We start from the raw sequence: 14,286 nt of genomic DNA, 5'->3' as shown, positions 1-14,286 counted from the left end.
TTTTGTGTGTGTACAGAAAACTCACAGAAACAATATGCACTTGATGTGTATATGGATAAGTCCTGTTGGACACATGCAATGTTGTCAAGCAGCCAACTTCATCTGTTAGAACACAGTGACATGGGCCCCTCATACAGTGCAGCTTTATCATGCCTTCCGTAGTATAAAAAAAACTGAGTCAAGTTGCAAGATTGCAAGATGAAGGGAAAAGAAGGAAGAGAGAAGAGTGTGAATGTTGAGGTGAACGATCAGGTGGAAAGCAGGAGAAATGAAAATTACAGAAAGGATGATGGTGCAAGACAAAAGGAGGAAGAAATGCGATAAGCGAAGAAATAAAACATGTCTAGAGGAGATGTAGATAGGAGCATCAGAATATTGTTTGGGGCAAGAATGAGCTGATAGAACGATCCACCAGCATGGTCCTGTTGTGGATCTTGGACTAGAAATGAAAGTGGATTCTATAGGTATGTGACTGAGAGGTCAGAGGTCATAGAAGGAAGATCAAGGAATGAAATCAACGAATGCATGAGAAACTATGGCCAGATTTTCATTGACAGGGTCTGGGAAGATAGGAGAAAGGATGAGACAGCTGGCTTTTAACCTTCAGTCTTGAGATATAATTAGCTTTTTAATTTCTTTATCTGAATGCTGTTATATGGTATTCTTACACATACTATTTTTCAGATTGGCAAAAAAAGAGCCAAACCAGGCAATATATTAACTAATGGTTGATTTCAAGCCAGATGATTGCAACACTAATCAGATAGCACTTTAAAAAATACATTTTTCATTCCACTTGAAGACAATAAATTCAATAGCCAATAATAAATTGCTAATCCTAAAGAACTGTGAAGTGCAGTCTGAAAATTTATACCACACAGCATAAGCTATTATGGGAGAAGAATACATGCTTAATATTACTCAGCATACATAAGCATTCAGGTACTAAAACATCAGTAAAATTTTCCTCAGGATTCAATCTTTTATTTCACCTCTGCAAGTGGTCTACTTGTATGCAATGCTAATCATTTAGATGGACAGATTACTGCACTCATTCTGACACTTAATGCTGTACTGTGGATTGTTTATCAAGAGGTACACAAAAGATGAGGAATGAATGAATAGAATCATTGCCAATGTCCCCTTGGGGAATATAGCCCATCTGAGAGCTTACTATATATAACATGGCTAAATGGCACGTTTGATGTTTGATCACCATTAGGACTTAGATGTGAATTGAGATATAAATACAAAACGCTCTGAAAATACAACTACACTGTCAGAGGACATTATTGGTGGCAGCAACTAATCACTGAGAGGCATCTACTTGTGGACTAACAACTAAAATATTTCATCATGCTTTCACTTCCTTTATTGGTGGTCCTTTTGTCAGAAAACTTAATGGGGTTAGGTTATTTTTTAATAGAAAGTGCTCCTTTCATTATCATTAAAGTAAATTTTTCATGAACTTTATAACCCACTGTTCTTTGTGGATAGGAAAAATAGAAAATTTGTTAATTATTTACCTGAAAGAGAACTGATTTTGAAGTATGCTTTCCAGTGCTTGCGTTCTCTGCATCACTCTGTCCTGAGTGGACAGCTGCTCAAAGCAGTGAAGAGCCCATTTTAAGTTTGCAAGACATTGATCACAAAATTAATTTTCAGTATTGTATTAGAAACCTGAAGGATCAGAGCTTAACTGTCACTTTACTGAATTTTTTCAAAGATAATGCCATAAAATTTCTAATATTAAGACAAAGCTATTAGTAAAATTTAATGCAATTACATTTGAGATTAACATGCTGTTTTGCCATGAATGGTACCTGTAATAGGACAAAATAAGTGTCATTATTATAAAGAATGGAGAAAAATGTTGGGACCGGAGCAGACTTTGTAGTAAGTCTGAGTACAATAGGAACAGGAAATTAGTTGGAAGTTTATAACAGTACATGCATGACTAAATTACAGTTATATCAGAAAAAAAGACATTTAATTAAAGTCTAATGTGTAACATTTGGTCTAAAGAAACTAGATAGGAGTTATTTCCACCATTTTGAATTACAAGTAATATTCTCTGTAACTTAATTCTATAACTCTATAAATAACACAAATCCAGTTTGTTACTTCAGTTTTGTTTCATGTTACATGACTGTGTGGTTTATATTTTTAATACTAGATCTTTTCCTTAAACCATGTATTGTTTTAATGATACCATTGTATGGATTATATATGAGAAACATTTCCTGGCTTTCAGTTTTCTATTGAACATCATTTGCTAGTATGGAGCTCAAATGAAATTGACAATTTCACTCAGTCTCAGCAGGTAGCATAGCTGGAACTTTTTTTTGCAGTTTGTTCTACATTGAGAGTCTGATCAGACAGGCAGACAGACAGACATACTTTATTGATCCCGAAGGAAATTGGGTTTTGTTACAGTCACACCAACCAAGAGTAGTGTGGAAATATAGCTATATAAAACCATAAATAATTAAATAATAATAAGTAAATAATGCCAAGTGGAAATTAGTCCAGGACCAGCCTATTGGCTCAGGGTGTCTGACACTCCGAGGGAGGAGTTGTAAAGTTTGATGGCCACAGGCAGGAATGACTTCCTATGATGCTCAGTGTTACATCTTGGTGGTATGAGTCTCTGGCTGAATGTACTCCTGTGCCTAACCAGTACATTATGGAGTGAATGGGAGACATTGTCCAAGATGGCATGCAACTTGGACAGCATCCTCTTTTCAGACACCACCGTCAGAAAGTCCAGTTCCACCCCCACAACATCACTGGCCTTACGAATGAGTTTGTTGATTCTGTTGGTGTTTGCTACCCTCAGCCTGCTGCACCAGCAGACAACAGCAAACATGATAGCACTGACCACCACAGACTCGTAGAACATGCTCAGCATCGTCCGACAGATGTTAAAGGACCTCAGTCTCCTCAGGAAATAGAGATGGTTCTGACCCTTCTTGTAGACAGCCTCAGTGTTCTTTGACCAGTCCAGTTAATTGTCAATTCATATCCCCAGGTATTTGTAACCCTCCACTATGTCCACACTGACCCCTTGGATGGAAACAGGGGTCACCGGTGCCTTAGCCCTCCTCAGGTCCACCACCAGCTCCTTAGTCTTTTTCACATTAAGCTGCAGATGATTCTGCTCACACCATGTGACGAAGTTTCCCACCGTAGCCCTGTACTCAGCCTCATCTCCCTTGCTGATGTATCCAACAATGGCAGAGTCATCAGAAAACTTTTGAAGATGGCAAGACTCTGTGTTGTAGTTGAAGTCCGAGTTGTAGATGGTGAAGAGAAAGGGAGACAGGACAGTCCCCTGTGGAGCCCCAGTGCTGCTGACCACTCTGTCTGACACACAGTGTTGCAAGCGCACATACAAGTTGGGCTGAAGGGCTGTTTTGGCTGCCAAATGTACCTCTGTGATTGCAAGATGCATTGTTAAGTTTAAGAGGGAGACTTGCTATCTATCTAAGTATTCTGTATCTGACTTGGGTGCTTGAAGTGGAAGATGGGCCAGTCCTGAGGATTCTATTTTTTTAAACTTCTTTTTAATCTAAAATTTGTGTGCATGAAAAGATTATTTTGAAAAATATTAACTACAGAACACTTTTGATCATTTTCTACTTGATGCAACATCACACATGAATTTCAAAGGCATACGTCCATTCATTACCCTCAGAAAATCTTGAAAGAATAGGGGTGGGGAATGAGCTGGGTGGGCTGTGGCAATCCTTCAACAACATTCGCAATGATTGGGCCCATCATCTTATTTTTGTTTCTGTTCAAGTTGAACTCCATTCTCTGCAATTAGGAATAAACATGGTAATGTTGTGAATGTGTTTCCTGTTGGATAAACAAGCTAAATTGAATTCAGTTATGACGCATAGTAGGTTTGGAGAGAGCCTGATTTCACTGTAATTAATATTGAGAGCTAAGTGTGCATGGTTAGTGGATCTGCCACTATCCTGGATTGAACCTTGTACATCTGGCAGTGAGTAGTTTGCTTCTCAGGAGAATCAGGTTGCCAACTTAACTGAGTTAATTGTCCATTAAGAGTGACTTCAATAGCAGTTTATGAATTTAACTCCAGGTGCACGAGCTTTTCAAACTCCACAAAATGTGCCAGCCAAATCATGGCAGGAACAGAGTGGCATTAAATGGAGCAGGAGGACTGACATTCTGATATTAAAACCTGCAGCACATAAGCCATCCGTCTCCATGAAAGATTTTCTTCGTAGCAGTTGCGCAGTGCTTTTTTGCGAGCCATTTGTTTAGAGAACATTTTGAAAGGACTAGTGCTAATTTTGCAAGTTTTCTGTACAGTTACAATATTTTGGACCAGCCACAGATACAGTGAGGTCATTTAGTAATATTTACTGAGAGACCTTAGCTGATGGTTCTATGGCAATAGCAAGGGTTCCAAGAGAAGCTGTGGATAAGAAACAAAGGAGATATTTAATGGGCAACAGGCCACTGCTGCCTTGCCAGTAGTTCATGGGAGGCAATACAACAGAGTCATCAACCTGAAACATCAACGCTCTCTCAACCTCCTTACAGAGCCGCTTATCTTGCTGAGTAGATTCACAATTTTTTGTATATATTTTGTGAATATGCAGGCTCAAGGGGTAATCCTTATCCATTGGTGTACTGGTGTTCCTTAAGGCTTGACCATGATGGAAGCTGGTAGTAGGTTACTGCATCTCCTTTGACTAACACCTGCTACTTGGTCAAAGTGCTTTGTTGATGGCTGTCAACTTGTCAATAGCTCTCATCTTTTACGTATTCCAAAGCTGTTGCAGAGATAGCTGTAGAATTCCACAGTGGGCTAGCTATGACTGAAAAATAAAGAATATGATAAAGAAAACCTTTTCTCATTAGAGCTGGAATGTAATTTAACATTTATAGTGGGTGGCATCAGTAGCTGCTCAGCCTGTCCTGTTTCAGGAGCAAGGGGTCATTGACAACACTTACGTAATAGTCATGGTACTCTAGTCCTGAATGCAACGATGCTTGTATTTCACTCCCAACCCTCTGTTCTGCCACTACGTCTTCTTCCGGGGAACACTTGGATAAATATACTGTTGGTGTTGGGAAAACCATTCGACATGCTGAGGCTGGTACATCAAATAGATTGACAGCTGCAGGGCGTTAGCTTCTGGTAAAGACAGCAGACAACACTTTGACAGATGCCCATTTTGTGAGTCCTTTCTCACTTCTCTAATCAAAAACCAGTTCCTCAAACACAACTGAATACACCCATTCCCTGTTGCTTAACGTCAGTATCTGATCTCCTATAATACTTAAAAACAAAGTCAGTTGCTGTGGAATAGAAAGTACAATATCTTGTTTTTGTCTAAGACTGTCCCTTCTACAAATGGTAGCTGCTTGAGGGTGGGGACCTACTATCTCTTTTCCTCTCTCTGGTCTGTTCTGTTGTAAGGAATAGAAAGCAGCACTACGTGAGGCATAGATGAATCATGGTACTGAGCTGACTCTAGCTGTCAGAGGCATCTAAGAGATGTATCAATAGAGGAGGATGTCTCAGTCTCCAAAAACACAATGTGAGGATTGAGGTTTGCAATTAGACCATAACGGGCAGAGTTAATACCTGGGTGAATATGTCACACTCATTTTTCCCGAATTAGTGAAGACCTTAAACCTCCTCTAGCACTGAAATATGGAGGCAAGGAGAACTGTCTGGTTGCTGACGATTGTGCTCTCAGCTAACCACACATTTTTGTTTTTTGGTTGCAGGCTTTCTCCTCCAGCTGCAGGAATATTTTCCTCCCATGCACATTTACAGCCAACATCCAGCGAGGCATCAGTGAATGTTGCAAATCTGATGTGTCTGCTGACCATCTCCTTTTCCCCTTTTGTAGTCCATATCCCATCCACCATAACATTTAAAATGTCCCATCAAAATTCCAGACCGAAACGGATTTGTTGGTGGTATCATTGTACTTGTTGCTTATGAAATCTAAATGATGGTGTGCATTTCACCTGCTGCTAAGAAAATCATGTTATTTGCATGCAAAGTCTAGCAGAAACAAACATATCAGAAGCTAAAATCTCCGCTTCAATCCTCAGAAATGAGAGATATGTGTTTCGTGGAATTGGAATGTTTAAGCTCCAGTGAGCATGTGGAGGACAGAACTTTACTGACAGATTCTCATTGGTAGAAAAGTTGTGATTGGATAAGAAATAATCTCACAAACTGGCACCAAAAATACTTCTATAAAAGCAAGAAATCAGTTTCTACGCACACTCTGATGGGGATGTCAAGAACTGCATTGCAATAGAATAAGTGTGGATTACTGGATTCCCTTGTTTTTTTTTAAATAGAGCATGGAACTGGGTGTCCCAAGAAAAAGGAGAAATAATCACTGGGATTTTGTAGCAATATTACCACACTGATGATTTTAATGCAAATATTGTTCTCACATCTGTAAAAAAAGGCAAGAGGTTTGTGAACTTGCTCCTTTAAAACTGTAATGATACAGTACAGAAAAATGTTTGACTGCATCAGTACAACTGAGGGAGATGTGAGTCGATATAAATACTGCAGACACAAAATAATTAAAGGTTAGTATTAAAGAACAATGATGGTGTCGGGGATATACAACTCAAACCAAGAATGTGACTCATCAGATAATGTTTCTTTATTACTGAACACACCCTGATCTCATAAATCATAATATTTTTGACTTTTAGCTTCACATGACTAAATCTGAACTGAGCAAGGTGGGGTGGGAAAATGCATTTGCTTTTCTTCTTCAGAAACAAGGCGTTAATTTTCAGCCACTTCAGCATTATGGCAAGAGTAATGCTCCTTCTGTCAGTATTGTGCTAAAGAGGAGCCACACTTGATACAGGCCCTATTAAACCCTTTTGTTTAATTGATCAGTAAAAAATCATTTCAACTACTTATGTGTCTTTCTCCTCGTTCTGCCTAGGCTGGTCTACCATCCACATACTGTTCTCTTTGATGGGCAGGGCAACTTTTTGCTCTACAGACTATTAGACAAACTGAAAATTGGAGTCTGTTCCTCTCTCCTGTCAAACAGAAGCATGTCAGATATCCTAGCAAACAGCAAAATGCCCAGCAAAACAAACCATTTGGGAGAGAAAAGGTCACTTCAATTATGGTCAGCAGTGGAAAGGGTGAGAATCTTCAAGTTCCTGGGTGTCGACATCATTAAAGATCTATCCTGGGCCCAACATATTGATGGAATTATGAAGAAAGCACACCAGTGTTTATATTATATTAGGAGTTTGATTAGAATTGTTATGTCACCAAAGATTCTAGGAAATTTCTACAGATGAACAGTGGAACATGCTAACTGGTTGCTTCACTGTCTGGCATAGAGGGGCCAATGCCCAGGAGTGGAAAAAGCTGAATGTGTTGTAAACTCATCCAGCTCCATCATGGCCATTAGCCTCCTCAGCATTGAGAGCATTTTCAAAAAGGGTTGTCTCAAAAAGTCAGCATCCATCAGTAAGGACACCTTCCCCTACCACTTTGCTCCAAGGATATTTCTGCTTTTCAGTACTATCGTCAGGCAGGAGATACAAGAGACTGAAGTCACACACTCAGTGTTTTAAGAACAGCTTTCCCTGGTCCTCCAATGAGTGGATGCAGCAGCTGCCCTGAGTCCGATCAAAGATAAGAACATAGAACATAGAATAGTACAGCACATTACAGGCCCTTCGGCCCACAATTTTGTGCCGGCCCTCAAACCGTGCCTCCCATATAATTCCCCCACCTTAAATTCCTCCAGATAGCTGTCTAGTAGTCTCTTAAGCTTCACTAGTGTATCTGCCTCCACCACTGACTCAGGCAGATGCACTTGTTCACTCTGTATGTCTTTTTTATGACTGCACTTCATTGCTGGATAGTAAGTACTGAAGAATTATCCCATCATTGAGGTGTTCAATAGTGATGGAGCTGCACTTATTGCATTCTGTTGTTGTGTTGTCGCATGTTGCGTACCGTTGTTGTGCGTAATGCGAACGATTGTCTGGACATTTTTATTCGGATTGCAAGACCCTGTTGGACGTTGGTAATATAGTATACTGCAAGTCTGTTTCGCTGGTTTATCGCTGAGACCAATGTCTAGGTTGTGCCAAGGACTAGGCTGAAGCTGCAGTCTTGCCAGGTGAACTTGCCCAGGAGAGAAGAAACTGAGACGGCATGGGAGAGACTCTGTGGGGCACACTGGGTCGAGGGCTGGCCCCTCCCATTAGTGCTGCTCTTCAGTGTTTGCTCGGTGTAAGGACAAGCTAGATCAGGACTACAGTCCTTCCACTCAGAGAGTTGGGTATATATTTTTTTCTTTGTGACTGTATTTTTTTTCTAAATTATAGCCATATGTGCTTTTTGTGCTGTGTGTTGTTGGTAATGTGTGCTGTTCCTTGGCTCCAGATGAACGCTGTTTCATTTGGCCATATTTATGCTTGGTATTGGCGGGTGGCCAAGTGGTTAAGGCATTTGTCTAGTGATCTGAAGGTTGCTAGTTCGAGCCTTGGCTGAGGCTGCATGTGTGTCCTTGAGCAAGGCACTTAACCACACATTGCTCTGCGACGACACCAGTGTAATGCCCTTCCCTTGCCCTTCCATTGGTGGCACGAGGAGGGGATGCTTGCAGCTTGGGCAACTGTTGGTCTTCAGGTGCAAACCATAGTCTATCAAGACTAATGGAGGCCTACACAATTCATGCTTGGTTGAATACCATTTACAGCTAAACTTGAAAATGAGCTTTCCTCCCCTCCACCATCAGAGTTCAAGAATGGGTCAAGAATCCGTGAGCACTCTGACACATAATTCTGTTTTCTTTTTGCACTACTTATTTATTTTGATATATACTATATTTTATTATAATTTAGAGTAGATATTTTATGTATTACATTGTACTGCTGCCACACAACAACAAATATGACATACGCCAGTGATAATAAACCCGATTTTGATTCTGATTCTGATTTTTGTTTAACAGATTCTATAAACTGTATTTATTTTATTTATGCCTTTTTTCTTTTACAAAATCTTCATTTTAACAACTAAGAGAGCACATTACAAATCAGAATTTGGCATGCTCTCAATTAAGTACAGAAGCTTCGCAGTTTAGGTGAATACTTTGATCGAGAACTTGTTTGATAGAAAATACAATCAATGCCCAAATTGCCACCAATGTGATTCAAGTGTACTTCATTAATGTATTTATTTAAATGTAAAGAGAAACCGTCCACTTGAATCCCCCTTCATACAAACATCAATTTGTTGCAAAATGATGAGATGAGACAAAGATGGGATTTAAACAAAACAATATTATTTGAACACTAATAAACCAGTTATAAGAACGCCAGTAAGGAGCAATCCCAGAATCATTACACAATAGCTAACTGGCAATGTGATGCAATGTTGCACCATACTGGAAGGAGTAGCATGGAATTGTAAAATTATGAGAATTAAATTGAAGCCATTTATAACGGCATGCACATCCTCAGCAAGGTACACTCTAATATCAATCATTTGTACCTTTACTGATATGAACAATGAATCTATTTTTATAATACAGTATATTCAGTTCACAATATTTCACTTTTTGAGAACTTTCTGATGTTTTATTTCTGATGTGGCCTTCAATACATCTTGCTCATCGTGTTCTGTTACACCACAGACCATTATGATCTGTCATATTTCTTTACATTATGTATTTAAATTGAAACAGAAATGATATTGGCATTTTGGTCTTCAACCCCTTGTCTGATGAGTCAATGCATGGGACTTAAAGGGACTGTGCAGGAATGAGTGTTGTGGCATCACTATACACATCTTCTAACACTTCTTGCTAATTTCAAAAGAGTGTGAAGCCTTCGGCTCAGGCAGGCAAGGGTGTCACTGAGAATTAAAATTTGGTCCCTGGGCTAATTTTCCTTTGCACATTTAGCATCAAGTTCCAACTTCATCGTGAATATCGACTTAAGGGGGAACCAGAATCAGAAAAGGGCTTCAGAATAAAAGGATTTGAAATGTTAAAAGATTTGTTGTGGTTCTGGAGAAGCAGACATGCTCTTTAGCCTATTCAAACAAGCTTTCCTTTCCCTTCATTATTTGTGATTACGTTTAAAGCCCTTGCTTCCTCAACTCTGCACTGACGGGATACCATACTGCTGGTGTCACACTATGGGCTTTTGCAGGATTTACACAACTCTCAGATGCTTGTTATTCATACCTGGTTCAGGCAGAAAGCCAGGCCTGGCAATATTAATGAGGTCTGGTATATTAATGCAGGTCAACAGGCAAAAGAGGCTATTGGTTAAAAATAAGACTGTTCAATGTGTCCTGTTGTGTGAAATTTTTACTTCATTAAAAATAAAGCCTTGTGCTTGAAAATGTATCAATGTTGCTGGCAGTTTAAACCAATACATTGGTGACCCCGATAATATTACCATCTTGGACCATTATTTCTACCATTACCTATGCTGTCCTAAGTGTTTACAAAACAATGTTAATCCTCAAATGACAATTTTTAATTTGCGTTCATGACATATATAGCCTTTCAATTTTAAGTACATGTATGTTGACAATAATGATGTCAGTACTTGGAAAAGCTCAACATTTTTCACACCTAGGCACAGCATCAAGTGCATGCAGCTAAATCAACATCAAATGCAAGATGAAGTGTCTATGATATTGCCCACAATCCTGTACTTTAATCCCAGCTTCCCAAGGTCTCTGTGCCATACCTGTCTGAGATTTCAGTTTCCTATCAGCCTCACATGTAGCTGGTGAGAGTAATTTCCAGTATTGTGCCAGTTTACGATAGATTATAAATATTTCTGCATCTGCCAGGAACTGGGTAGTGTTTGTCATTCTTGAGCACAAACCAATAGAAATATGATTCCTTTATCTTGGTAAGCCTTGGCTAGGTTTGAATTGCTGTTGAGCACATTGTTCTAAAACAGATTCTATCAAATTCAGACCTCGATGCAAATTAGCACGTTAAAGAGGTTTATAAAATGTGTAAAAATTTGCTGAAGATTGGATAATTGTGGTATGGTTACATACATTACCAACTTCAGTGAGTTAAAAATTGTGAAGTTTTCAAAAGCGGGTACAGTTGCAAATTTGTGTCACAGGTGTGAAAACAAGGTTCATGAGCAGATGTGCATAAAATAACAACACTTATTTGTATGGAGACAAAATGCTGGCTGAGAATTAGCTGAATACAGAGGAGCTAAATCACAATTGCTATCAAATGAAATAATTTCCAAAATATATCCGAGTGAAGGATATATGGAATTGTTGCAAAAAATTATTTTGATATCCAGGAATATATAAGTTTGCCAATTATATCTTCATAATAAATATTCTTATAGGGCTGAAAGGTGTGAAGTTAAATTTTGCAGGCCTTCAGCACCTCCGCACCTTCATTTCCATAAAGTAAAAGTCATCTGTGATATTTCCTGTTGTATCTAAGATTAATTAAGGCAATTCAAGTATATTTTTCTAATTCCTTTCATTTTCTTTCCTGCTCTCCCTGTATATTTTTATAACCCTCTTCCCTTTTGATTAACTGAGTTGCTCCCAGATGTCTCCACATATTATAGGCTTGGCACTTCCCTGTTGACTGCTCAGCAGGAGGAGAGCTCAGCACACTGAGATCTTGGGGATTTACTTTTCCCCAATCAGACTCATTGCTTGAGCAGCCCTTGCCAAAGCCTTCAGTGTGATCGCTACTGGAAGCAGATTGAAGTGCAGCGTGCTCCACATCTGTTGCTCTACAGATTACTCTAAAGCCATTCTGCTATCGTCAACTGATAATTTAATTAAACCATGCAGAAGTCAGAGGATCGGACAATGCATTCTGCAGTGGTAGCAACAGCATAGATGCTAGTTCCTGGGCATGTTTATCAAGTCAACAATGATCCTTAACTTGGACAGTTATGATAGTACTGATTCATAATGAGGACTGGGGTGTAATATTTTCCTACGCAGAATTTAATTATCATCAGGAACTCAGTGCTTGTACGGATGGTAGAAACTGAGTCAATCAGGGATTTCAGAAGGAAACTAAATAGATATTGGAGGGAAAATAGTTTGCAGTGTCATGGGAAAGCAGATGAGGGATAGTACTAACTGCATTGATTTCCAGTTATTTGTTTTGGGCTTGGTGGGCCAAATAGACTCTGTACTTTAACAATCCCATCAATCCATTTCAGCTTGCCATAGGTTTTATGTATTTTGTGAGTTCTTTTTGAATTTTGTCTTTTTTGGTGAAGGAAAAACAGTATTTTAACACACTTTGCTGAAATTGCAGGCTTAAGTGAATTTTGTCAGTTTAGTTCTCTGAGCGTTAAAAAGTGTACAGTTTGATTGTTTAAACTGTGAATTGGAGGTAGTGATACTAACTGTAATGTAGACTAATGACATCTGGAACACAGTTTTCTTAAACCTAAATATAGGCTGGTGCTTGTGAAAAGGTTAATTGTTATGTGCAGAGGCAGCTGTTTCTCTTTCTCATTCTTCATTTGTCCCTCCTCTTCTCCCTCTTTCCCTTATTCCTGCATTGGAGTATCAAATTGTCCTGGAAACAATAACACAAGATTCTGTCCAAAAACATTCCTTTTAATACAGTCCAATCGGGGTAAAGAGATTCGACGCCTGCAAGCGTGGAACCACCTGGTTTTAATTGAGGAAGATAAACTTAGATGAGAAATAGAACAAAATAAATGATAATGTTAGGACTGTACAAAATAGGAAGCATATACTGTACATTATTCATCGACAAAATGCTTTTCAGAATCATGTTTTGAGGATGCTTTTCAAAACTAAAGTTTATGTTTAGCATTTTAAGTCAAAAGCTGTTGAACTGCTTGATCTATGCAGATTAATTTCAATTGCAGTTAAGATTCTTGGTAGTGCAGCAGCCACAACAACAGTGTCTGGAGATGGAAAAATATGGTTCTAATTATTGACACAACGTGGTTAGCATTTCGATTCAAACTGCAGTTAATTGTGTGTTTTGAAACATTGTAAGCAGTAAAGAATAAACTAAAATACCTGTGAATTCCACTGTCTGAAAGAATAAGAAGCTTGAGAGGACGCTGGCTGGCTTTATCTCCATCAATTCTTGAGGAAACTTATCAAGAGGCAGCAACTTCACTGGTCCTGCCACATATCTAATTATAATGCACGATGGACTATCTTGTTGCAACTTCTTGGTTCACTTTCCAGTTGATAATATCAAATCTTCAGTCACTGTTAAAAAAAATAGCTACTGGTCATTGTTGGTGACGTTTTGCAGTAACTTCTTTACGAAGTTCAAATTTCAAAGTAAATTTATTATCAAAATACATATCTGTCACCATATACAACCCTGAGATTCATATTCTTGTGGACATACTCAATAAATCCATAGTAGAATAATAACCATAATAGAATCAATGAAATACCACACCAATTTGGGTGTTCAACCACTGTGCAAAAGACAACAAACTGCAAATACAAAAAGAAAGAAATAATAATAATCAATATCAAGAACATGAGATGAAGAGTACTCAAAAGTGAGTCCTTAGGTTATGGGAACATTTCAATGATGGGCAGGTGAAGTTGAGTGAAGTTATTCCCACTAGTTCAAGGGCCTGATGGTTGTAGGGTAATAACTGTTTTCTGAACCAGGTGGAGTGAGTCCAGAGGGTCCAGCACCTTCTTCCTGATGGAAGCATTGAGAAGAGAGCATGTCCTGGGTGGTGAGAATCTCTGATGATGGATGCTGCTTTCCTGCAACAAGGCTTGGTGTAGATGTGCTTAATGATGGGGAGGCCTTTACCCATCATAGACTGGGACATATTCTCTACTTTTTGATGGGTTTTCTGTTCAATGGCATTGGTCTTCCCATACCAGGCTGTGATGCAGCCAGTCAATATGCTCCCCACTACACATCTATAGAAGTTTGTCAAAGTTTCAGAGGTCATGTCGAATCTTAGCAAACTGTTATGGAAGTAGAAGTGCTGCCATGCTTTCTTCATAATTGAACTTACGCGTTGTCCCAGGACAGGTCCTCTGATATAATAACACTGAGGAATTTAAAGTTGCTGACCATCTCCACATCCAATTCTCCATTGAGGACTGGCTCATTGACTTCTGGTTTCATCCTCCTGAAGTCAACAATCAGCTGCTTGGTCTTGCTGACATTGAGTAAGAAGTTGTTGTACTGATATCTAGTACCATAATTAATAACTAATTACAAATAATAACTTACACAA

This window comes from Hypanus sabinus, chromosome 19 (assembly GCF_030144855.1).
Source record: "Hypanus sabinus isolate sHypSab1 chromosome 19, sHypSab1.hap1, whole genome shotgun sequence".
Lineage (NCBI taxonomy): Eukaryota > Metazoa > Chordata > Chondrichthyes > Myliobatiformes > Dasyatidae > Hypanus > Hypanus sabinus.
Note: the sequence above shows the minus strand (reverse complement) of the source record.